Below are 2,674 nucleotides of genomic sequence, written 5' to 3' on the forward strand. Positions count from 1 at the left end.
TGGTGCTGTTCTGGGTTCTAATTTCTTTCACATCCATCATTTCATTCAAATTTTCCAGCAACCCTAATATTGGCATTATTATCTTCATTTAATATATGTGGACACTGAGGCTTAGAGAAGCTAAATGACCTGCCTAAGATCACATGGCCAGTATCAGGGCCAACACTGAAATCCAGGCCTCTGAACTCAGTGGTCTTTTCTCACCACTGGAATACTTAATATCAGGATATTAAGTTAATGTCAGGATGGCTCTTAGATATTTTCCCCTCCCATCTGCTATGTAAATAAAGAGCACAACTCTTCTGTGAGTGGATTGGCGATCTTGGCATTAATACAGTAATTCTCCTGTCTCAAGAACAGTTTTTCCAGTGTATTACATATGTTTCCTAGATTCAGTAAGAGGAATAAAGGCTTAAGGAGTACATTTTCTTTCAAAGTTATTTACTTTCAAAATCCATGTTCTTCTTTAGGTGATGGTTGGAAAAATTCAGGGTGGAGGCTGATTCTAGAGCACTTGTAGCACATAATTATGGAAGTGTGTGTTTATCTTGGCTGACTCTAGAAAGATTCATCTGTGTTAGAAGATAATATATACCATCAGAAGTGAACTCTTAACATGCAGTTTAGGGAAAAGAAGAAATTATTCCAATAGAATTGGCATATTATGTAGGTTGGATGATCTAATAACATTTCCCTGCAAACCCCTGGAAGCTCTCTCTTGAATAAAACTGAAGGCAGTAATAATTTTTCTACTTTCATAAAAAGGAAAGAAAAGATTCCCTGTTCCTAAGAGACAAACGCTCGCTCCTCTGACATAAGCAGGTAAATTCCTGCTCACATCAACTGATACTAATCTCAGACTCAGATTTCTGGCTTTTCATATCTATCTTGTTTTTCCTTTCCCACCTTACTTCCAAAGAGCTAAGGGGAAAATTATTTCTTTGTGTCACTTTGGCATTTTACTCTTGCAATTAAAAAAATACTCCCTCCCCTTACATATAAGGTATATACCACCCTTTACACACAAAGGTGGGGTAATTGACCTCTGTGTGTTGTCCGTGTGACTTCATCTACATGCTAGTTGATAATCTTGTGAGATGCTAACTTGGGCAGAGAGCAGGGGAGATGGGGTTTTTTTTTCCACCAGGTCAATCAAGGTCTTGAAACTGTGGAAAGTCAGGGCCCCATAGGGCTAGAGCCTATAAACCTCATTCACCTCTTTCTCTATAGTTTTGAGAAATTTACAAGTGACCTGATTGGCTTTGACTTAGCAGCTGCCTCTGCCCTCCACACCGCCCCCCATCACACCCCCAACACCCACCCATTCCTGACTTTACAATCTGGAAGAATTGAAATTGCTTCAGATAGACTGGATACTCACATACTCAAATGATGCCTGTCTCTGAAAAGCAAAAAGGTGGCAATTCCCTTTTTCTGTTAGCAAAGATTATCTTTTAAAAATCTCAGCTAAGACTGTTGTTTGCAGATCCAAATGAGACTTGTGTTTAAGAACATTTCCATTCTAAAAATCAATGATCATGTTCAACACTGAAAATAAAATCACTCCTCCACAAATAAATGCTAAATAGAATATAAGTTATTTTTTTCTATGTAAACAATGAACACTGACCTTTCCCTAATTATTTCCCTAGCTTAACATAATTAATTGAAAATAATTTTGTAACCCATTTGTGTATACAATGGTTTCTTTCAATTAATTTAATGTGTAAGATTTTAAAATAGCATGCTACTATGAATTTTTATAGATTAGTGATTATAGAAATGAACTAGGCTATAGCATTCTCATAAGGATTACAGTTTTATCAGTATTTTTATTTTTTGTGGGTACATAGTGGATGTATATATTTATGGGTTACATGAGATATTTTGATACAGGCATGCCACGTATAATAATAACATTAGGATAAATGGGGTATCCATCACCTCAAGCATTTATCCTTTGTGTTACAAACAATCCTCTTACACTCTTTTAGTTATTTTAAATTATTTTTGACTATAGTCACCTTGTTGTGCTAGCAAATACTAGGTCTTTCTCATTCTTTCTAACTATTTTTTTGTACCCATTAACCATCCCCATTCCCTCCCACCCACCACCAACTCTCCACTATCCTTCCCAGGCTCTGGTAACCATCCTTCTATTCTCTGTCTCCATGAGTTCAATTGTTTTGATTTTTAAATTCCACAAATAAGTGAGAACATAAGATGTATGTCTTTCTGTGCCTGGCTTATTTCACTTAACATAATAATCTCCAGTTCCACCTGTATTGCTGTAAATGACGGGATCTCATTCTTTTTATGGCCGAATAGTACTCTATTGTGTATATACACACATTTTCTTTATCCATTCATCTGTTGATGGACACTTAGGTTGCTTCCAAATCTTGACTATTGTGACTAGTGCTGCAATAAACATGGGAGTGCAGATATCTCATTGATAGACTGATGCCTTTTCTTTGGGGTATATACCCAGAAGTCGGAATGCTGGATTTTATGGTAGCTCCATTTTTAGTTTATTGAGGAACCACCAAACTGTTATCCATAGCGATTGTACTAATTTACATTCCTGCCAGCAGTGTACAAAGGTTCCCTTTTCTCCACATCCTCACCAGCATTTGTTACTACCTGACTTTTTGATAAAAGTCATTTTAACTGG

Source organism: Pongo pygmaeus, chromosome X, assembly GCF_028885625.2.
Source record: "Pongo pygmaeus isolate AG05252 chromosome X, NHGRI_mPonPyg2-v2.0_pri, whole genome shotgun sequence".
NCBI classification, from domain to species: domain Eukaryota; kingdom Metazoa; phylum Chordata; class Mammalia; order Primates; family Hominidae; genus Pongo; species Pongo pygmaeus.